General features: G+C 39.1%; 1 protein-coding gene across 2 annotated transcripts in view; it reads left to right on the top strand.

Annotated features, from left to right (window-relative positions):
• Positions 1–375: 375 nt before the first annotated feature.
• Positions 376–23777, top strand: part of UBAP1 (ubiquitin associated protein 1) — a 50170-nt gene continuing 26768 nt past the window's right edge. The window contains exon 1 of one of the 2 annotated variants that reach the window (XM_004677729.1): positions 376–610. The gene's annotated coding sequence lies outside the window, so the exon portion shown is untranslated. The remainder of the gene's footprint in view (positions 611–23777) is intronic. The other variant, XM_004677730.1, reaches the window with a different exon arrangement.

Genomic DNA, 23777 nt, shown 5'->3' on the forward strand with positions numbered 1-23777 from the left:
GATGTGTACCACCAGGTCACTCACCACCAGGGTAGGATGTGTACCACCAGGTCACTCACCACCAGGGTAGGATGTGTACCACCAGGTCACTCACCCGGGACCAGAAGTCAGACATCCCAGGATTCATTGGTAAATTTTTGTGAGTCATATCGCAGTTCAAGAAACTCTGGGTTCCCACCAGAGCAGTTTTTCCGGTCATTACTCCTTACTAGCTTAGTGATCCCTTCCATCCCGCCCTCCCTTTGATCAGCAGGTTCAATCATTCCAATCGCAGCAGTCAAGGCAGCTGGAGTTTTTCAACAGAAGATAGATTAGTTACGTCACCGCCGGCTCCTCCCATTGGCCCGGGCGGGTGCAGCGCCGCGCCTTGACGTCAGACGCCGTAAGGGCGGAGCGACGAGGGGAAGGAGGAGGGAAGTAGGACTTCAACATGGCGGCTGTGGTACTGGCGGTGGCTACGGTGACTGCCTGGCCCGGGGCGGGCAGAGTTCGTGGTGGTGGTGTTCACTCTCCTTAAGGACCGTCAGGAGCTTTGTGGGAACCAAGCCTGAGAGGCCGGCCAACGCCAGTACCTTTCGGCTTCTGGGACGGCGGCGGCATCGGCGTTCAGGTGAGGGGGCCTTTAGGGAAGAAGGGAGAGGGGCGGAGTTGGGGGAGGGGGCCGGTACTGGGTGACGGATGGGGGAGGGATCCTGAGTGGTGGCTGGAGGCCGGGCAAAATGGAAGGAACTGCTACTGAGGGGATGGGTAGAAGGGGTCGGACAGCTCGACTAGGAGAGAATTCTGGGAGTAGGGTCGGAGTGAGTGGAACTGAGTTGAAGGGGCGGGGAGGGCGGATGAGATGTGGGAAATTGAGTGTAGTTAAGGTTACTGAAACCCTACTGGGAGGTCAAGACATCTATGTAGCTGGTGTGAGAGTCGATGGGAATTAGAGGATGTTTGGGAGCAGAATCCAGGTTTTAGTAAAGATAAGTATTGGGGAATTGGGGGTGAATTGGGGGCCGGTGGTAAAATTTAATTTTTCATGAGGGGATGAGATCAGGGAAAAGGGAGGTGACCATACCTGGTGTGAGTGGTGTTTGGGGATCATCGACTTTTCTGGTCTTAAGGTACATATATCTTTCCTTTTATGTTTGTTTCTTGGGTGGGGACCTAAGTCCACCTCGGCCTCAGAAACAGCTCCAAATCTTTTTTGTGGAACATTAAGTTGTAGTTGATCTATAATCACTCACCTCTGACCTTTGTGTATTATAGGCCACCTTTACTTGTTTTCAGACTAGACTCTTAAAGATATGACTGAGTGTAAACATGCATTTTAAATCAAATTGGAATAAAGTTTTGATAGATGTTAGACACCGTGGGATGTTGCAAAACCAGATTTGGAAGTTATTACATTAAATATATTCTAAACCCACCTTTCTAGTACTTTTTTTTTTCTTCAGTTCTAATTAGAGGTAGTATTTGAAAATGGACAGATGTGATAGATATTTCAGTTTAAAATTTTGTCACGTTTGATGGTGAGGAAAAAAGGGCACTTTGGGTGATAGCTACCTCTTTCTAGTTAATGTCCCAAACAGTGCAGTTTCTGTATTACCTTAAAGCAAAGAAAGTGAAATGTCCAAAGTTTAAAGAATTATAATGTTTTGTGTTATTTTAAGTAGAATTTTTTAAGTTAAAACTGTGTTTGTAATCCATCCTATTTCATTGTTATTTATACAATATTGGTTGCCTATTGTGTGCTACTTTTCATAAGAGTCTTATAATTAGAAAACAGAATTAATGTTTCTCATCAGTGCATCTTTATCAGTCTATGACAAATAGTTTCTTAATTTGCTATGGCCTCCTTGGGAGAAAAGATATTATTTTAGAAATGAAAACAAAGAAGAAAATGAAAGAATTTCTGAACTTGTGTATCTAAAAGATTATATTTTTCATTTTGATTTTGAAGAAGACAGGACCAGTATCTTGAGATACTAGGTGTGTATACAACTGTCATCAATGGTGCTTAGTTCACTTAAACTGACTTTATCTCTAATCCTTTTTTTTTGATACATTATTCAGATAGTCTGATCAAACATGGCCTAAGAACACTCAACTAATAAATCATATATAATCAGATATTAAAGATTGGTCTTTAAACATTATAGTCAATGGTGCCACACTTGCCTATGAATTCAGGGCCATAAAACCACATTCATACCTCAATGGTCAACCAAACCATTCTGCAGAGCTTCATTTAACTATGAGTTGTTTGAAGCTACTAGTTTTAGCACTCATTTTCCCCTTGGTTCTGAATAGCTGTAGGCATCTTAGCAAGGGTGAGCAAACAGTTCAACTTTGGCATAATGCCATGTGGCCAGTAGAGGCTTGGGGTAAGTCAAAGCAGCCACCAGAGCCTTCTGCAGATTTTGGGTAAATTGGGCCATGGTTCTAGAATGGAAAGTCCACTAGCACTTTATTTATTATTAGGGAAAGGAGAAAAAAAAAAGAGGCACCTGAATACTCAGGCTGGTAGGAGATCTTCTAGTCTTTTTTTTTTTTTTTTAAAAAGATTTATTTATTTGTGCATACAGAACTGGGGTACAGGCCAGAGGCTTAGGGGCAGCGAGAGGCTTCACCAGAGACAGCAGGGAGCAGAACAGGCAGATCGATGAAGTACACTGCTGAGGGGAGCAGCAGGTGGGTCAGGAGAGGTCTGCCACGCCATGTGGTTACCTCTGGGGTGGCCAGGGATCAGACTCATGGGGAAGTGGCTTTAGCTTCTCAGTGCTGTGCTTTAACCCGCTGCGCTACCAGGGAGGGTCCTTCTAGTCCTTTTTATCTTGACTCTGAGAAAGTATTCACAATACTTATCTATATATAAAAAGGTGAATATGTTCAAAATTTCAATCAATGACTTAAATTTTGGGACCCTATATATATGTGTGTGTGTATATATATACCTCCCATATGTATACCACATATATATATATGTATACACACATATATATATATATACACATACACACACACATTATATAATCATTATATAGTGTATATACTTCATACATAGAATCATTAGTCCAGAGTATTGATGCCAGTATCATAAATTTTTCTGTTCTGTAAAATGTTGTTGAATGCATAGACTTTTTTCAAATGTAGATTGTCAGTATATGTTCTTTGTATGAGTAACCAAAACATACAAAAAACAATCAACAAACTGTCAGTTTATTATTAATCTGGTAATTTTTTTTAGACAGTTCTTTCTCAAGAAATGCAAAAGGTAGTAAGTAAACTTTCTCTAAGAATCAAAAATACTTCGTGTTGAAACTTAGGAATCAATAGTGTTTTAGTTTATAGTATGGGGAATGCTCGCTTAATATGAAGATAAGTGAAAATCTGTTCTTTTACATAATCTAATTTATAGAAAGCAGTCTTTAAGTTAGAGAAACAGGGTATTACTCTTTCAACCTGCAGTGCAGAGTTTTCTTGTAATTTTTCTGTGAATTGAAAGTTACATTTTCAGGTTTTTAAAAGGGTTTGACTGGGGCGCGCTCTGGTGGCTCAGCGGGTTAAAGTGTAGCGCTACAAAGCTAGCTGCAGCCATATCAGCAGAAGTTCAATGCTGGATCAGGGAGGTTACCCACAAGGCGAAGCATACTTCTGTTTTGCAGACTGCTCCCGTCAGCCGTGTACTTTGTCGATCCGCTTGTTCTGCTCCCCACTCTCTCTGGTGAATCCTCTCACCCTCCCTGCACCTCTGGCCTCTACCCCAGTTCTAGATGCATAAATAAATCTTTAAAAAAAAAATGTTTGGTAAGCATTGCAAGTTTTGCAAAGAAAATGGTATTTTGTATTATTAAGTACTTTATATAAACATAATCTTTCCAGTTTGTTTAGGTAGGCAGATTGTAATCTGCTTGCTTTTCAGGTGTTGAGGGTCAGAGAAATTGAATAATTTTATTAAGGTTGCAACTATTTAAAGTAGAGTCTGAATTTGAATTCCTATTTGTCCAGTTTCATTGCTCCTGCTGCTTTCTGTTAGCCAAATTTTTCCTTTTAGGTGGTCATAGGTGAACATTCCTGATCCTGTCAGGTAAATCTAAATTAAAAGCACTAGTTTTAAAGTAATGCCATTTTAAACTAATTGTTCTCCTTGAAGCAGTAGTGTAGTTGGAATGATAGTTAATTAAAATTTTAGTGACGTAAGATGTCATCAGTTTTCTAGAAGGAAATGGATACCTGAATATTTCGTACTTTACAAAATAAACTGGATGAAGGACTAGATGTTTTCTTATATATATAGATGAATGAGATTGAACCGAGAATTAAGGGCCAAACTTTGTATTAGACTTGTCTTCTCAGAATTCTGGCTTGGTCATTATCAGTTGCTTAATGCTTACAAAATGCTTCCAGTTTGAGTCACTGATGTTCTCATGGTAATTGTGAATCTTGTGGTTACTGAGTCAAGAGCTAGAGTGTGTTTTGGTTCCTATTACTTCCTCTCCAGCACTTGATATTGTCAGACTTTTAAATTTTTTTCTACCCAATTTGGATTTGAAATGTTACCTATTTTCTTTAGCATTTACTGAATTTGAACATCTTTTCATCATTTCACTGGCTGCTTGTTCTAATTTTTAGAGGTGTATGTATGGATTGTTTATTTATTTTGAGTTGTTTCTCTTTTTCTGATTAAGAGTTCTTTATATAGTGTCTATTATAATTATTGGTTGCAGATACTTTTTTTTTTTTGGCATAGAACTGGGTATAGGCCAGAAATGTGTGTATATGTATGTGAGGCAGAGATAGAGTGGGGCAGGCAGATTTATTGAAATATACTGCTGAGGGGAGCAGTGGGTGAGACAGAAAACGTCTACTGTACCATATGTGGGTCAGCTTCCTGATCCGGGATAGAGTTCAGGTTGTTGTGGTGGTAGTGCTGAGACGTAATCCCTAGGCCACCAAGAAGGCCCTGGTTGTAGATATTTTCTCCTAGTTCTTGATTTCTCTTTTTCATCTCTTCATAGCTTTTGGTGAGAAAAGTTCATATTTTAATGAATTGAATTTTTCAGCCTTTTATCAAAGGTTTGTGGTTTTTTTTTTTTTCATTATAATTAAGAAATCTTCTAGGCAGTCTATTTTAATAACCCACTGTTGGTATGGATATGTAAATAGTATATGTCTCTGTAATGTGGCATTTAGTCTGACATTTAGTCTCAGCATTTACTTGATTAGAAAGGTAAGCTTTCCAGGAGTTGCTTTTACTGTCTTCAGAATAACAGGGCCAGGGAGTTTTAATAGAAACTTGAGTTGTACCTCATACATAGGTTGTGTCTTTACATATAGATATGCCTTTAAAAATAGGAAACCACAGAAGAAAATTTTTTTCCTCATAAAATGACTAGGAACTATTTTGACTTTAGTAAATTGTTCTAAAGAGCTGTTTGATTCTGACAAGGAACCCATTGAAATATAAACCATCCATCTGACTTTAAATATACTGCAAAAATTGTATAGTGATAATACAGTACATCCTTGATATTTGTGAAAGGCACGTCCTCAGATTTTCTTTTTCTTTTTTTTTTTTAAAGATTTATTTATTTATGCATACAGAACTGGGGTACAGGCCAGAGGCTCAGGGGTGGTGAGAGGCTTCACCAGAGATAGAGTAGGGGGTAGAACAGGCAGAGTGACAAAGTACACTGCTGAGGGTAGCAGCGGGTGGGTCAGGAGAGGTCTGCCACACCATGTGGTTACCTCTGGGGTAGCCGAGGATCAAACTCATGGGGAAGTGGCTTTAGCTTCTCAGTGCTGTGCTTTAACCCGCTGCACCACCAGGGAGGGCCTCTTTTTGTTTTTTTAAGATATATTTATTTATATATGCATACAAGGATAGGGGTATAGGCCAGAGGTGCGGGAGCAGTTGAGGGGAGCAGTTGACAGTACAGGAGAGGTCTGCAGCACCATGTAGGTCACCTTGCTGGCCAGGGATCAAACTTGTGCTAAAGTGGCTGCATTTAGCTTCATAGTGCTGTGCTTTAACCCATTGCACCACCAGGGAGGTCCTTGTCCTTAGATTTTCAACAGTTTACAATGTCTCTCATAATATGTAGAATAGTGTAACTGGAAATTTTTAGTTATCAGAGTTGATGGAGTATTAGAAGGGAGCAACAAACCTAAAGATTTGGATAGGAAACAGTCTTCAGCTGTCTTCAACTACCCTATCTTTTCTGTCTGTTTGGAATTGACTGGCCTGTTCCCACCCTACCTTGATAACCCATTGGAGGCTCAAGGTCAGGATGACTTTGGTTTTTTTACGCTGCACCTCATGTCATGATCCTGTCTTGGTCCCAGGCAGAGTTTGCATTCTCTTTCTCATTTTTTGCATCATTGATAGAATGGAACCTGCCTAATCCTACCATGTTACTGTAGTTTGGGATTGTTAACATTTCTACAAATGTAGGGGTAGGATATGTGCAGTAATTTTCCCATTTCCTTCTTCTGGTAGATTATTACATTTTACATGAGATCTTAGAAGTGATTATGTGTGGAATTCAAAGTCGAATGTCAGCCAAAATACAAATTACTAAACAGTGGATTTTAGGGTAGTTGATGCCTTCTCAGAATTGGAAATAATTTGATTTCTTTCATCAAGGTTTACTGTATTTCCAAATAATTCTTTTTTTTTAAAGATTTATCAAGCCCCTGGTTTTACTTTATTATAATAAGCTTTTCAAAATAGTATCTTTTCAAAATAATGCCATGAGAGATTGCATTGTAATGGACACACTCTGGATGGTGAGTTGAAAGATCTTAAGTTCTGGTTTCCCATTGAAAAACCAACCCTCTCAGTCTGGAATTTTTTAATTTATAAAACAAGGTTAGTAATATGTGCTTATATTTAATAGCATTTAATCTTATCTGAGAATCAGATAAGGTAATGTAAGTGATAGTACTTTGAAAACTGCAGAAGTCGTTAACACAGTTTTGAAAGCTATACAATTTTGCCCTTTGCTTCATTTAGGAGCATGATACTTCCCACTGTTAGGTTAATACTAGGTTAGGTTAGGTTAATGCTAGGTTAGGTTAATGTTAGGTTAATGCTAGGTTATACTAGCATTTCCAGCAAATATTCTGTAATTTTTTGTATGTAATGTTTATCTCTCCATTATAATTACCATTTTAAAAAAGATTTATTTATTTATGCATACAGAACCTGGGTACAGGCCAGAGGTGCAGGGGCTGTGAGAGGATTCACCAGAGACAGAGTGGGGAGCAGAACAGGCAGATCAACAAAGAATATGGCTGAGGGGAGCAGCAGGTGAAACAGAAGTCTGCTGCACCATGTGGATCAACTCCAGGGCTGAATTTGGCCACAGCTAGCTTGCAATGCTGCGTCCTAACCTGTTGTGCCACGGGGGAGGGCCCTTGAATTAATAACTTTAATGAGGAATTTTATCTTGTTTCTGTGGACAATTCTGCTTTTACTTAACATTACCAAATAGTAGTTGGTGCACATTGAATTAATGTTGAGTGAATGGACCATGAAATCTGAAAAGTTGTATTTGTAATTGTGTATGCTCCCTTGGGGGTATCTTATTCACAAAATTTAGCAAGTGTCATTTGCTGTCTGAATTTTTTTGGGGGGGGGAATACTTTTAAATTACATACATTTTACACTGGAATACTTAATTGTTTAACTTTCTAAAAAATAACTGCAATACTGTTATTAAATCCAGTCTTCATTCTAAAATGTCATATTAAAGCATTTCCTCACTTTTTAAAAATGTCTTTTACAGATTCATAATGCAATTCTGACACTAACTACCCAAGCTACATAGGTTAAGTAAGGGTATGGTCATTCAGAGGAGTGTCCTCACTTCAGACATCAACCACAAGCTTAAGAGTTCCCAGGCCACACAGCTGAAACAGGATACAAGTTTGGGGGCTCCCAGTCTGTCCTCCGGTTTGATAATTTGCTAGCATGACTCATAGTGTCACAGAGCAGGAAGAGAGGGGTACTCCTGAATCCCCAAACCTGCCTGCTCTAAATAGGTTCTGCCATCTGCCGCATCAAGACAAGACATAAAAACCTTTAATGGAAAGGAACTTTAAACCTTAATACAAGGAAGGAACTTTAATACAATGAGTATACAATACAGAAAAGACAATATGATTTCTAAGACAAACACCTGAAGTACCCATTCCCTTGCGGGTAAAAGTCCACCCAAAAGGGGTTAGTCCAAAGCAAGGCCTGAAACCCCACCATGAGCCTAAAGCACCTTCTGGTCTGGATCCATAGAAAAGGGTCAGACATGGCCAGACAAGTCTTGAAGGAAAAGAGCAAAATCAAAATTAAGATAAAGGCTGCCATAGTCAACAACCTCCCTTCAGGTCTCTCACCCATATCTGTTTCAACCAGCACAGAGACAAGAAATAAGCACGGTTACTTCATGTCTCTCTGCTCTATGTGGCTTTCTCAGGTCTCTTTCTGGCTCTCCATCCTGCTTCCTTCTTCTGATACCTTGTTTTCTCTGCTCAGCTTCACCCTTCTTCTGGGTGGGGCAGGGAACCTGGAACTTCTTTTCCTAGGGACCACCCTGTTATAATAGAACTCATGAAAGTTGAGTATAGTTACAGTAAAATTTTATGATAGCAAAAAAGATACAAATAAGGCCTCATCAATAGATGTTTAGGGTAAAGTCTGGGAGGGTCTCATGGGAGGCTTGTGTCCTCTCCTTTGGAATCAGGATTTGTCACCATTCTGTCCATTGTTGTGTTACAATATGCAGAGTATTGTTAATTGTGGAAGCTTACCTGAGTTGTAATGTCCAGAGTTTTTTTTTTATTGGGCTTTCATTACATAGGCGTGAATCATTGAATCATTGCTCACAAGGATGATTCAACTTCAGCCCTCTTCCCTGAAGGTCAAGTACATGCTATGGTTTAAACCAGGTGATTGGTCTGTTTAATATGGTCAGTCTTTATCTAAAACATCTTGGCATAAATTATCTTAGGACACAAAGGAAATTGCCTCATTAACATAAACTGTCAAGTGTGGACTGAGGGGCCCACTGTAGAGAAACAGACATTTTTGTGACTGGGAAAATACTAAGAATTTAGCGCATACTTCCCAGGAACCAACCAGTGACAAAGGCTAGCCAGATTCTTTATTATACCAGGTGATTGTTTAGTCTTAGTTACTATTAAGACTACTTCCTATTGTTTTTTAAAAATGTCTTAAATTTCTGTTTTTTAGGTATTGTGGATGTTGAAGACACAGCAGAGAATATTAAGAAAATAGTATTAAGACTATCTATTACCCAGTTTGGAAAAGTCTTCAGATTTTTTTTTTTTAAGATTTATATTTATTTTGTAGAAGAATTGGGGTTCAGGCCAAAAGTATCTGGGAAGGTTGTGAAAGGATTCATCAGAGACAGAGTGGGGAGCAGATCAGGCAAAACTACTGAAATATACTGCTAAGGAAAATTGGGTGAAACAGCAGAGGCCTACTGTGCCCTGATGGTTAGCTCCCTGGCCTGGGATCAAACATAGGCCATGGTGTAGCCCTGAAACTTAACCCCTAGGGCATCAGGGAGGCTCTAAATCATTTTTTTTTTTTTTTTTTGAGCAATAGGGGAAGTGATAAAAAGCACATCGTAGACTTTTTTTTTAAACATTTATTTACTTATGCATACAGAACTGGGGAATAGGCCAGAGATGTGAGGGGGTAAGAGCACTCATCAGAGACAGAGTGGGGAGCAGAACATGCAGATTGAAGAAGTACTCTGTGAGGGGAGCAGCAGGTGGGTCAGGAGAGATCTGCTGTATCATGTGGGTCACCCCCTTGGTTGGGGATCGAACTTGTGCCACAGTGGCTACTGATAACTTACAGTGCTGCACTTCAGCCCATTGTGCCACCAAGGAGGGCCCTGATAATTCATTCTTTTAAAAACAACCACCATGCTGTTAATCACATTTAATGACTATTAGTAATCCTTATAAAATCCTGTACCATCTATTTTAGTATTTCTCTTACTGTTTTAAAAATATCACTTTATAGTTGGTTTGTTCCATTCATGATTCAGATAAGATCCATGCTTATTTATTTGGTTTGTATTTCTCTGAAGTCTCTTGTATTATGTGATAATTAACACTTTTTAGTGATACATTGGAGAAAATCAGCCGTTTGTCTTATAGATATCATGCACTTAGGATTAGTTTTAGTGTTGTCTTTTTACTTGCTAATCTATTTCTTATAAACTACTAGTTTTATTTTTTGAGGTTTGGGGAGCAGTATCACTTAGGTGGTTCTGTATACTTCCTTTTGCATCACATCATAAAGAATGGTTGTCCACCTCCACCTTCAGTGATTCTAGTTATGGTTCATACTGTGTCAGACTAATCCTTCAATTATAAAGTTACTTATTAACTTTCACCTAATAGTGAAATAGTTTATCCCTTGATGATACTTTGTTGAATAAATTATTAATTAGAAGTCATAAAATTGTGTCATGGTCTATCTGTCATTATTTGTTTATGAAGTATTGTTTTTGTAAAGAAGCACTTTCTCTAGCAGGTATACTTTGAAATGTAATTACTATTGGAAAGGCAAAATTAGTGCCTTTTTTTAAATTGCTAGTTTCCAAGTGAAGACTTAGTATGACAGCCATTTTTTCTTTTTTTTAAGAATTTTATTTACTTTCGCATAAAAAAGCTGGGGTGTGAGCCAGAGGTGCAGGGGGTGAGAGGATTTGCCAGAGACAGAGTGGGGAGCAGAATAGGTGGATCTATTGAAATACACTGCTGAGTGGAATGGTGGGCAAGACTGGAGAGGTCTGCTGTGCCATATGTGTGGTAGCTCCCTGGCTGGGGATAGAACTTAGTCTGTAGTGGTGAGACTTAACGCCTACCCCACCATGGAGGCCTGTAAAATAGTCATTTCTAATGATAGCAGGTTATTTTTAGTTTTTTTTTGGTTTGTTTTTGACTTTTTGGTGAAGATCTATTCTTTCAATATCATCACACACTTGTGGATTTATACTATGTGTTTGAAATAGTTATCTTGATGCACAAGTCGTTTTATCTTTGACCAGTGGGAGCCATTTCAAATTGGAAACCTTTTAACTTGTTTCCTATATTTGAAAGATTGGCTTTTGAGCAAAACAGGTGGCTTAATGAATTCCTTCTTGCACATGTGAAAGCAACAATTTCTCTAACAGTGAATGCAGAAATGATACTGATATATCAGAAGTTGGATGCTGGGAATGCTTATTGATGGCCTTGCTCCTACAAATAACATTTTTAAAAAATCACGTTTGGTTTGTACTTAGCCATTCACATTTAAGAATTATGGGTTTCCCCATAACTTTTAAAACATTTTACCTTTTTCCTCCTTCTCACATAAAAAATCTTGGACCTTACAGTGTAAACATAATAATTAATTTGGCATATAGTACATACACATAAGTGGTTTTAAAATAGTAATGCTGTTATTAATGTTTCAAGGAAAATAAAATTAAAATTTTGCAGTTCTTTATATTCTTAGAATATATTCCCCTCTTATGTACAGTTAGAATACCAAAATATAAAATTCCTTGAAATGATTATTTTGTGTGTGTAATCATTTTAGTGATTTCATAAAAACTTAGGTTTGTATTCATTTGAAGGATTTAAAAATTGATATTGTGGGTCCTCCCTGGTGGCGCAGTGGGTTAAAGCACTGCACTAAGAAACTTAAGCCACTTCTGCATGAGTTTGATCCTCGCCTGCCTGGGAGGAGATCCACATGGTGCGGCAGACCTCTCCTGACCCGCCTGCTGCTCCCCTCAGCAGTGTACTTTGTCAATCTGCCTGTTCTGCTCCTCACTCTGTCCCTGGTGAATCCTCTCACCTTCCGCATCTCTGGCCTGTACCCAAGTTCTGTATGAATAAATAAATAAATCTTAAAAAAAAATTAATATTGTTTGGTATATGTAATATATAGTTACTTCAAAAACGCAGACTACAGAAATGTATAAAAGAAGAAATAAAAATTGCCAGTAATCCAACCTTGGAAATAGCCACTATTAAAATAATTTGTATAATTAACTTTTTTTTTTTAAGATTTATTTATTTATTCATACAGATCTGGGGTACAGGCCAGAGATGCGGAGGGTGAGAGGATTCACCAGAGACAGAGTGGGGAGCAGAACAGGCAGATCGACGAGGTACACTGCTGAGGGGAGCAGCGGGCGGGTCAGGAGAGGTCTGCCACACCATGTGGTCACCTCCGGGGCAGGCGGGGATCGAACTCATGCGGAAGTGGCTTAATCTTCTTAGTGCAGTGCTTTAACCCGCTGCGCCACCAGGGAGGGCCCTGTATAATTAACATTTATTGAGAACATACCATGTGTTAGGATTTTTCTAAGCGCCTTACATACATTATTTTACTTAATTTTTATAGTAATGCTATGAAGTAGTTATAATCCCCATTGGGATACTATTTGGGTGCTGAAAGCTCAGAGATGTTAATTGTTCATGGGATATAAAAATAGTAGTAGTAGAGCTGAAATTCAAATCCTTTCTTGCTCTAAACTTTTAAATTTTATGTATTTATGAATATAAGAACTGGGGTATAGGCCAGAGGTTTGGGGGTGAGAGGATTCACCAAATGAGGAGTGGGGAGCAGTGGACAGAACAGGAGAGGTCTGCCAGACTATGTGGGTCACCTCCCTGGCCAGGAATTGAACTTGTGCTGTAGTGGCTGTGGACAACTTCAAGATGCCATGCTTTAACCTGTTGTGCCACCAGGGAGGGCCCTCTAAACTTCTTAATCACTTATTTTGTTTTCTGTTTTTCTTCTAGATTTTTAAACAGATGTTTTAAAATCTAGTCCATTCATTTGGGTTAGTTATTTATTCTCTTTAACATTCCTTTTGAAGTGAAGTTTTTCAATTTTGATGATGTCCTCACTTTATTTTATGGTTTGTGCTTTTGTTTTATCTGTCATCTTTACATAACCCAAGGTCAGAAAGATTTTCTCTTATGTCAAATTAATTTCTCTGAGATGTGAGGTATGGTTGGAAGGTATTTATTTAGCTTTGTATTTTTTTTAATTTTGCACATAGGTATCCATTTGTTCTAGCATCTCTCTGTTCAGTTTCTTTTGCATCTTAGAAAATGTTGAAATATGTTTGTGAAACTATTTTTGGCTTCTATTGTTCTGTTGGTCTATCTTTATGACAAACTCAGTCACATTATGTCTTGATAATTGTAGCTGTATAATTTCTGAAACCAGTTCCCTGAAGTTGTTTTGTATCTATCTCCTTTGCATTTCTGTGTGAAGTTTAGAGTTGTCAAAATTTCTGCAAAAAGCTTGTTAGGATTTGGATTGGGATTGTATTTTTTGTGGAGAATTGATATACTTAGAACATTGAATGTTATAACCTATGAACAAAGTATACCTTTCTATTTCTTTAGGTCTTTGCTATGGACTGAGTATTTGTATACCTGTAAAATATATATGTTGAAACTTGATTCCCAGTGTGATGGTATTTGTAAGTAGGGCCTTTGAGAGGTGATTAGGTATGAGGAAGGAACCCTCATGACGGGCATTTGTGCCTTAAAAAAAAGAGGCTTTTGTGCCTTTTAAAAAAGCTAGGTTACTTGTACCCATCTGTGGCCTTGTAAAGTTATAGGTATAGACAGGTGTCAATGAATCAGGCCTTAATCTTAGACCTCCCAGCTTCCAGAACTGAGAAAAACATTTCTATGTTTATGAACTACCTATGTGTGGCATTTTTGTTAAAGCTGCCTGACTGGAGTAAGATGGTCTTCTTAAATTTCTCTCAGCAATGTTTTGTAATTTTCAGTGTGCAGGTTTTCACATTGTTTTTGTTCAGATATATTCCTAAGTCTTTCATACTTTTTGGTACCTTTGTAAATGGTGATTTTAAAATTTAAATTTCTGATTGTTCCTTGCTAATATATAAATATTGGTTATGTCTTATGCCTTTTAGTCTTGTTAAACTCTATTGGCTTTAGTACTTTCTTAGATTCTACTAGATTTTCTATAAACCTGTAAATAAAGATGGTTTTTGTTTTTTTCCACTGCATGACATTTATTTCTTGTTTATTGTACAGGCTAGAACCTCCAGTACAATACTGAATAAAAATGATGAAAATGGGCATCCTTTCCTTATTCCTGAACTAAAGGGGAAAATTGGGCCTCCCTGGTGGTGCAGGGGTTAAAGTCTCAGTGCTGTGAAGCTATCACCAACCATTGCAGCTTGAGTTTGATCTCGGCCAAGGAACTAACCCACATATGGTGCAGCAGACCTCTCCATCTTGCCCGCTGCTCCTCTCAGCAGTGTATTTCAGTAGATCCGCTTGTTCTTCCCACTCTTTCTGATGAATCTTCTCACCCCCCTGCACCTCTGGCCTATACCTTAATTGTTATATGCATAAATAAAAATAAATCTTTAAGGGCCCTCTCTGGTGGCGCAGCAGGCTAAAGCACAGCATCTGGAAGCTAAGGCCACTTCAGCATGAGTTTGATCCCTGCCCCAGGAAGTGCAGAACCACATGGTATGGCAGACCTCTCCTGACCTGCCTGCTGCTCCCCTCAGCAGTGCACTTCATCAGTCGGCCAGTTCTGCTCTCCACTCTGTCTCTGGTGAGTCCTCTCACCACCCATGCATCTCTGGCCTGTATACCAGTTCTGTATGCATAAATAAATAAATCTTTAAAAAAAATCATTAAAAAAATAAAGGGGAAAGTCTTTTACTATAGGTATTAAGTTAGCTGTTGGTTTTCCATAGGTGCCCTTTATCAAGTTGAGGGAGGAAATTCTCTTATATTCTCAAGTTTACTGAAAAGTTTTTCAGGAATTGCTATTGGATTTTGTACAAAACACTTTTTTTAAGTGTAATGAGATAGTCATGTAGTTTTCTTTCTTTCTTTGATGTAATGGACTCTTTTTTTTTTTTTTTAATATTCAACCAATCTTGCATTCTTGGGGGGAAAATTGCAGTTAGTCTTGACACATTATCTTTTTATATATTGCTGGATTTCAGTTGTTAAAATTTTTTAAAGAATTTTTGTGTTCATGAGTGATATTATAGTTTTCTTGTCTTGTAATATCTTTGTCTATTTTGAAGTAGAGAATGAATTGGGAGGCCCTTCCTCTGTAATTTTCTGGAAAACTAGTTCAGAATTGCTATTATATTTTACTTAAATTAAAAAAAATATGTGTACAAGAACTGAAGTGTAGGCCAGAGGTGAGGGTGGTGGTGAGAGGATTCACCAGAGACAGAGTGTGGAGCAGAACAGGGACATTGACTGAAATACACTGCTGAGGGGAGCAGTGGGTGAGACAGGAGAAGTCTGCTACACGGGCAGGGATTGAACTCATGCTGCTGTGGCTTGCCATAGGTTCATAGTACTAAGACTTAACCCCTTGCACCACTAGGGAGGCCTGTCTTTTTATTTTAGAATGCTGCAAACATAAATTTAGGTTCCTCTCCAACTCAATCTTACTTCATATGCAGTCCATCTTCCTGATTATTTTGGATCACATTCCTATTATATCATTTCTTTTTTTTTTTTTTAAAGATTTATTTATTTATTCATACAGAACTGGGGTACAGGCCAGAGATGCGCAGGGTGAGAGGATTCACCAGAGACAGAGCGGGAAGCAGAACAGGCAGATCTATAAAGTACACTGTTGAGGGGAGCAGCGGGCGGGTCAGGAGAGGTCTGCCACGCCATGTGGTCACCTCCAGGGCAGGCGGGAATCGAACTCATGCGGAAGTGGCTTTAGTCTCTCAGTGCAGTGCTTTAACCCGCTGCGCCACCAGGGAGGGCCCCCCTATTATATCATTTCATCTGTAAATATATGTTTGTGTTATCTAGGAACTTAAAATAACCCTACAATATCATTATCCTCCCTTAAAAAATCAACTTTTTTCATATATCAATATTCAGTTTATTGTTCATATTTTCCTGTCTTCCCCTCCACCCCCCGCCCTGGTTTATTTAGTTGGGCTCCAAGTGAGATTTATACTTTGTGATCCCTTAAAATGTGTTTCTAATTTGTTTTTGATTCTATAGATATCCTCCATTCCACCTTTTTCTTTCCTTTTGAAGTTTTATATTGAAGAGAACAATTTTTTCCTGGAAAATTGCCTACAACCATTGTTTAATTCAACTACTGCTTTAATTAGAATTTGGTTGTGTATATATAAATATACATATAAATGTATACATCTTTGTTATTTTTCTCTATCCCTGACAAATTTTGGTATCAATATTATAGTGATCTCATCTAATAACTTGTAAGTTGGGCAGTATTTCACTCAGCAGTTACTTATACTACTTACAGGCACTCTGTGCTTGGTGCAGTGCTGGACAAAAACAGAAGTGGTTCTTGTCCGTAGAATGCTTACTGCCAAGTGGAGAAGACAGGTGATAAACAAATCCTACATAAAACTGTAAACTACTGATCTTTATTTGTTTTCACTTTCTCTATTAAAATAGTTTGCATAAAATCAGAGTAATCTAGGTCTTTAACATTTGATAGAACTGTAAATAAAGGCATCTCTTGGTGTTTAATTTAGCATAAAAGTTAATTATTTGTAAAATTTGTAACATCCCTTATTGCACTTAATGTCTCCTCTTAAATATACTGGACATTGGGGCCCTCCCTGGTGGCGCAGCGGGTTAAAGCACAGCACTGAGAATCTGAAGCCACTTCCGCATGAGTTCGATTCCTGCCTGCCCCGGAGGCGACCACATGGCGAGCCAGACCTCTCCTGACCCGCCCGCTGCTCCCCTCAGCAGTGCACTTCGTCTATCTGCCTGTTCTGCTCCCCACTCTGTCTCTGGTGAAGCCTCTCACCGCCCCTGAGCCTCTGGCCTGTACCCCAGTTCTGTATGCACAAATAAATAAATAAATCTTTAAAAAAAAAATATACTGGACATTCTGAGAAGTTAGCATCTTTTTATTTGGTCCTTGGTACTGTAGCACAGTGTTCCCTTGAGAGTGTAGGTTCCCAAGTTTGGTGAGCAAATCTCTGTTACTTCATTGTTTCTATGGGGAAAATTATTAAAATTTCACATGACCAGAGTAGTCAGAATGATGTAATCCATTGAATATGAGAACTTTTGGAAGAACAGAAAAATTAAATTTGTGGTTGATAAACTTTGGTATGATACTTTGCTTCTTTGTACTTTAAAATCAGCTGGTTAGTATTAACTCCTTATAGATTTAAGTAGTGTTTAGTGTCAAATAGCATTTTCCCCTTAAAAAAGGAATGGGTGTGGACTCTGTTTACTTAGAGTGAGTCATAACCCTAACAAGAGATAACATGTGTTTGTGCTCTTATAACCAACAGTGTAAATATTTCTTATATCTGTAAGGCCATAAACACCATAGAAGTCCATACTTATAAAAGACTATTTGTACCCTTAATCTGAAAATATTGCCAGAAATCATTTATGGTAGGCCTTTTGTTTTACAGAAGAATCCTGGATGATTCTGCTTTTCTTTCCTTTCTATTTTTATCTTTTGTAGTTAGATGTGTTTCCTGGAGACAGCAGGAGGTTGGGTTCTATTGTTTAATCCAGCCTACAACTCTGTCTTTTTAATATTGAGTTTAAACCATTTACATTTAGAGTTAACATTGATATATTGGCACCTATATTTGCCATTTTGTCTGTCTTTTTGGGCTTTTATTCCTTGTTTTGATCTGTTCTTGTTTATCCCTCTTTGGCTTTGGCTTGAGGACTTTTTTTTTTTTAAAAAAAAGGTTTATTTATGCCTACAGAACTGGGGTATGGGCCAAAGGTGTGGGGGATGAGAGGACTCACCAGAGAAACAGTGGGGAACTGAACAGACAGATTGACAAAGTGCACTGTTGAGGGGAGCATCTGGCAGGTCAGAAGAGGTCTGCCACACCATGTGGGTCACCTCCATGGCTGGGGATTGAATTTGTGCTTCAGTGGCTGCAATAGCTTCATAGTGCTGTGCTTTAACCTGTTGCACCAACAGGGATGGTCCCCAGCTTCAGGACTTCTTGTAGTAATTTTTGGAGTGGGGGTTTAGTCGTGTGACAAAACTGTGGAGTTTCTGTTTGTCTGAGAATGTCTATTATTCTTTCTTCATAGAGGAAGGAGAGCTTTGCAGGATAAATTATTTTTGGTTGGCATTTGATGTCTTGGAATTTGTTGAATATGTCACTCCACTCTTCTTGCCCATAGTGTTTCTTCAGAAAAGTCTGACGTTAACCTGATTGGTTTTCCTTTATAGGTTATTTATTTCTTCCTTCTTGTCAGTTACTTACTCTTTGTCTTGGATTCTTGGGAGCTTTACTGTTTATGTGTCTTGCTGTATTTCTCCTTTCATCATGGTAGTTTGGCGTTCTTGCTTCTTATATTTCTATTTTCATCTCCTTCATACTTAAAAATTTCTCTTCAATTATCTCTGTGAATATTTTCTCAATTCCTTGGCCTTTCTTCTCACCTTCCAGGAGACCTATCACTGATATCTTCTTTCCTCATGGTGTCAGAGAGCTCTCGGAGTTTCTTCATTCCTTTTCCTTTTTACTTCTCTTTCCTTTTTTGTTTTGATTCTCTTTATTTCTGTGTCTTTGAGGGTGCTGATTTGTTCTTCCATTTCATCTATTCTGTTTTCACTGCTTCTCCCAGAATTCTTTATATCTTTGTTCATTCTGGTTATTGATCTTTTTGTGGTGAAATTTTCCCCTGTGGGCTTGCTTGGGTATTTGTGTTTTTTCTTCTCCTTGTCATTTGTTTCCTAATGCTTTCTATGTGTTGAAACACTCTGTTACTAGAATTATCAGCATTTTTCTGGGTGCTCCTTCTGGGGTGGCTGAGGACTGGTATTCAGACCAGGTTAAGGACTAATGTGCCAAACCTCCACAAGGGTGATGGCATTGTAAGTATGGTGGTGACTTTGAGTGCCATGTCTGGTGATTCCCTCCTTCTGTGTTTCCTTTCTAAGCTGGGTTGGTGAGATTCCTAGCTTGGGATTGTGATTGGGGGATGCACATTCTTGGTGGTGGTGGTGGTCCCTCTGTTGCCTGATTTCATTAGGGGGGCTTTGTGCTCCTGCTGACAGTGGCCTCACCTCTAGCCTGATTTCCAATTTGGATGAGGTACTGTGCACTAGTAGTAGTGGTAACTCTGCCACTGCCCAACTTCTGTTATGAACAGGTGCCATGTGCTGATTGTTACTGTAGGGTTTCTCTGCCCCATTCAGGGCAGTCTTGCCTGTTTTAGTGCCAGCGGCCATGCCTTGCCACTCTTCCAGCTAATGGCTGGGAGCCGTCATTCCTTGCCTGGCACCTAAGGTCCTGGGGAGCAAAAGCACAAGGCTCCCTATTCACAGCAGAGTTCTGTCTTGTTTCAGCACCCATGGCTATGCCCTGTTGCTTTTCCAATTAATAGCTGGGAGCTGAGCACAGGCTGTCATACCCAACCCAGTCCCTAAGGTCCTGGCACCCTGTTCACACCAGAGTCCTGCCTATTTCAGCAGCAGAGGGGAGCCCTCGCCAAGGCTAGTGCCAGGCATTGTTGGCTAGCTGCCACTCCCTGTCTGGCTTCCACTATCAGAGAATCACTGCTCAAGGTGGGAGTGCTGCTGTCTTGCCTCCAGCTATGTCAGGGGACCCCAGCACTCCTGCCTCCAGCTGTGTCAGGGGACCCGGTGTTCTTACAGGTTGTGGTCAGGCCTCTTCCTTGCCCCCAGCAGTGGCAAGAAGGCTGAGTGAGTCTTATCCTTCCCATAGGTCTCATCCCCATGGATCTCTAGTAATCCCGCTCCCCTCTATGCATGTTAACTTGTTGACCTTTGTTTCTCTCTGTGGGGTTTTTAGCTGTCTCAGCTTTTCCCAGTTGTTTTCAGGTTTTTTTCTCCTTTTCTTTCCTTGGTCCAGGTGTTCCAGGTTTGTAGTTGGGGGAGTGGATATGGGGTCCTAGTCAAGTCAATATCTACCACTCTTTATTTTTGCCTTGCTTTCCCTCCCTCTTTCCTTTTTTTTTTTTTTTTAAAGGATTTATTTTACTTATGCATACAAGAACTGAGTGTAGGCAAGAAATATGTGGGGGTAAGAGTAAAGATTTACCAGAGACTAAGTGGGGAGCAGAGCAGGCAGATCTACCAGAAATACACTGCTGAAGGAACAGGGAGTGAGACAGGAGAGGTCTGCACCATGTGAGTCTGCTCCCTTGCTGGGAATCAAATTCATGCTGCAGTGGCTGGCAATAGATTGATAACGCTAACTAACCCATGTGTCACCAGGGAGGCCCAGGATGCCTCATATCTTATCGTCAGCTTTCAAAGTTTATTTGTCTGACCCTTTGGTATATATTCCACATATAAATGAAACCATCCTATATTTATCTTTTTCCTTTTGACTGCTTAGCATCAGCTGTCTATGTAGCTGGAGTTCATAACTGCAGTTATTATGAAATCAGATTGGGTAGTAATTTGCCTTGATAATAATGTATTATCTTTGTTGCCTTTTAAGTTTTAGTGAGTTGATAGTCAGCTGCAATGTTTTTATGAAGACTGTGAAATGACTTTGTATTGAATCACAGTTGCCATTTGATTAATAACTAAAACCTTATTTTCAAGAATAGTTCAGTTAGTGAGAATACTTGCATATGACTTAAAAAACCCTCATTTAATAAGTTTTTCATAAGGCAGACCTTTTATTGAATTTTAAGTTTAAGAAATGTACACTATTTTTATTCGTTAGCTTTCTGTATAAAGTGAAAATGGATTGTTATATTTGGATAGCTGTATAATGTTATACCTTTGATCCATGTAGACTTTATTTTGATATGGAATATGAGGTGAGTATCCCATCTTATTTTTTTTTTGGGTGGCTACTCAGGTCCTGTGTCTTCATAGATTTTCATTGGGTCTCTATTGTAGATCAATTCTTCATAGTTGGGGTATTTTTAGGGATTTCATTGATCTGATTATATGCTGGTACAGTACAGTGCTATTTGTTATAACTTTTTTTTTTTAAGATTTATTCATACAGAACTGGGGTACAAGCCAGAGATTCGGAGGGTGAGAGGATTCACCAGAGACAGAGCAGGGAGCAGAACAGGCAAATTGACGAGGTACACTACTTAGGGGAGCACCGGGTGGGTCAGGAGAGGTCTGCCATGCCATGTGGTCACCTCTGGAGCAGGCAGGGATCGAACTCATGCGGAAGTGGCTTTTGCTTCTTAGTGCTGTGCTTTAACCTGCTGCACCACCAGGGAGGGTCATAACTTATTTTTTTTTTAAAGATTTATTTATTTATGCATACAGAGCTGGGGTACAGGCGAGAGGTACAGGGGCGATGAGAGGATTCACCAGAGACAGAGTGGGCAGCAGAACAGGCCAACTGATGAAGTACACTGCTGAGGGGAAAAGCGGGCAGGTCAGGAGAAGTATGCTGCACCATGTGCGTCACCTCCTGGGTGGGAATCAAACTCATGCTGAAGTGGCTTTAGATTGTTAGTGTTGTGCTTTAACCTGCTGTGCAACCATGGAGGGCCCTGTTATAACTTATTTTAATATGTGATGGGCTAGTCTCTGTTATTTTCTTTGCAGTTTTCTTGGTGGTTTTGCTAGTTATTTTCATATGCCCTTTAGAATCAGCTTGTCTATTAATACTAAAATAGAAGATTCCAGTTTTCATTTACAGTATGCCAATTTTTTTTTTTTAGATTTATTTATTTATACAGAACTGGGGTATAGGCCAGAGATGTGGAGGGTAAGAGAATTCACCAGAGACAGAGTGGGGAGCAGAACAGGCAGATCAACGAAGTATACTGCTGAGGGGAGCAGTGGGTGGGTCAGGAGAGGTCTGCCTCACCATGTGGATCTCCTCAGGGGCAAGTGGGGAGGGGGGGATTGAACTCATGTGGAAGTGGCTTAAGATTCTTAGTGCAGTGCTTTAACCCGCTGTGCCACCAGGGAGGGCCCCAGTATGCCAAATTTATATAGAAACTTAGGGAGAATTGACTTTAATGTATGTTCCATCCAAGATTATCATATATTTTTCCAGTTGCGTAAGTTTTGTTTCCCTCAATACAACTTTAGTTCTCCATTTTTATCTTGAACTGTATTTCTACTTCTTTCCTATTGAAATATATGGTGTGTATGCATTATATTTCTTACTGGGTCATTGTATATGTGAATGATGTTTAGTTTAGAACATTCTCATTTTGGATTTGCCCAGGACAGTATCTTCTGACATTTTATACTTTCATCTGTTGTTAAACAACACTGTTAAACAATTATGATAATATTTGACTTTTTTGGGCCTTTTCTGATGGCGCAACAGGTTAGCATGCAGCACTGCAGGCTGGCTGCAGCTGCTTCCGCATGAGTTCGATCCCAGGCCCCAGAGGTGATCCACGTGGTGCGGCAGACCTCTTCTGACCCTCTCGCTGCCCACCTCAGCAGTGAACTTTGTCCATCTGCCAGTTCTGCTCCCCACTCTGTCTCTGGTGAAGCCTCTCATCACCCCTGCACCTCTGGCTTGTGCCCCAGTTCTGTATGAGTAAATAAATAAGTCTTAAATTTTCTTTTGTTTTACTTTTTCCTGTGCTTATTGGGAATTCTGTAGCTTACTCACTAGTCAACATGCTCTGAATGGTTTTGAGAGAGACTTTTTGTTGTTGTTGTTGTTCTTAAACATGTTAAGGAGCTGGTCATATGATTTTTCTACTGAAATTATTAAAATATGGTGAATTATATCAACAGACTTCCTACTGTTGAATTATCCTGTATTCATGGAGTAAATCCCATGTGGACACAGCATATTCCTATAATTTATTACTAAATTTGGTTTGCCCTTTTTATTTTGGGAAATTTTTTAACTGTGTTCCTATCTGAGATTTTTTTTTTTGTAGTTTTCTCTTTTAGCATGAATAACATACACGTTTGGTTAAAAAAAAAAAAAAAAAACTCATTCCCAGCTTTTGGAACCATTAAAATCTCATTGGAGTTAACTTTCTTTGCGGTAGCTAGAACTGTTTGATAACTTTTTCTGTTTCCTCTAGAAGTGTGGTTCTGGTTAAGATTTCTGTCTGCTAGGGTCAGATTTGATAATATTTTCATAGACTGTCTTCCATTTTATCCAGGTTTCCAAATGTATTTGCAAAGAGGTGAACAAAGAAATGTTTTAATTTCCTCTATTTTGTGCACTTATTTCCCCTTTCTCCTTTAAAAATTTTAAATAAGTTATTGGGATGATTTATCTATTTCCTGAAGAACCAGTATTTGGGCTTATTTATTATCTTCTGATTTTTTATTGTTTCCTGTTTCTGATATTTTTGCTGTTTCCATTCATATATTTTCTTTAGGTGGTTATTTTGATATTAAGTCGATATGCTTTGTATTTTCCTCTTATAATCCTGCTATTAATTTTCCTCTTGAGTGTTTCTTTAGCTGCCTGTTACAGGTTCCCAAAAGTATTTTCATTGTCATTATCTTCAGCAATTTTTTTTTTGATTCTCTCATTGGCCCTGAGTTCATTAAGATGCAATTTAGAATTCTGATAGTAGAACTTTTTTGTTTTCTGATGTAATTTTTATTTTTATTTTTTTTAAAGATTTATTTATGTATACAGAACTGGGGTACAAGCCAGAGGTGCAGGGATGGTGAGAGGATTTACCACACACAGAGCGGGGAGCAGAACAGGCAGATAGATGAAGTACACTGCTGAGGGGAACAGCGGGCAGGTCAGGAGAGGTCTGCCGCACCATATGGATCACCTCCGGGGCAGGCA

This window comes from Condylura cristata, unplaced genomic scaffold (genome assembly GCF_000260355.1).
Source record: "Condylura cristata isolate star-nosed mole 26May11 unplaced genomic scaffold, ConCri1.0 scaffold00006, whole genome shotgun sequence".
Classification (NCBI taxonomy): domain Eukaryota; kingdom Metazoa; phylum Chordata; class Mammalia; order Eulipotyphla; family Talpidae; genus Condylura; species Condylura cristata.